This window comes from Brassica oleracea, chromosome C4 (assembly GCF_000695525.1).
Source record: "Brassica oleracea var. oleracea cultivar TO1000 chromosome C4, BOL, whole genome shotgun sequence".
Lineage (NCBI taxonomy): Eukaryota > Viridiplantae > Streptophyta > Magnoliopsida > Brassicales > Brassicaceae > Brassica > Brassica oleracea.
In genome coordinates this window covers 2,625,782-2,626,292 of record NC_027751.1, presented here as the reverse complement: position 1 = coordinate 2,626,292, position 511 = coordinate 2,625,782, and positions in this window count along the sequence as shown.

The following is a 511-nucleotide window of genomic DNA, read 5'->3' as shown; positions in this document are numbered from 1 at the left end:
TGGCAAACATGGTGAAAGGGAGAGCCACCAGAGATGCGATGAAAGCTGCAAAGAGATGCAAGAATAGAGAGGGAAAGGGAGACGGAGCGAAATCAGAAAACTATGGAGCCGTCCTCGAGCTATATATGAAAGAGAGCATAGAAGTCAGAACACCAAAAACTAGATCTCGAAAACCAAAACGAGCAGAGACTATTGACGGTAAGCCAACGACGAGGAATACAAAATCAAAGACGAATAAACTCTGACCCAACCAAGGAGATGCAGTTCCTAACATCAGCTGAAATCTAAGGAAGAAGAGGAGCAATCAATATTGACTGGAACAGCCTACAATGCCGTGGGAAGCAACCGAACAACTGAAAACTCATAAATCCATTCTGCAACAAATACCATATAATCTCATAGGTGAAGAAGGCAAGAAGAACAAGAGAAAAATGTGAGTCTTTTTCCGGTGATGGTGAGAAGCACCGCACACCAGATTTGTAACGAAATACATAGACGGTGAGGACTCAAC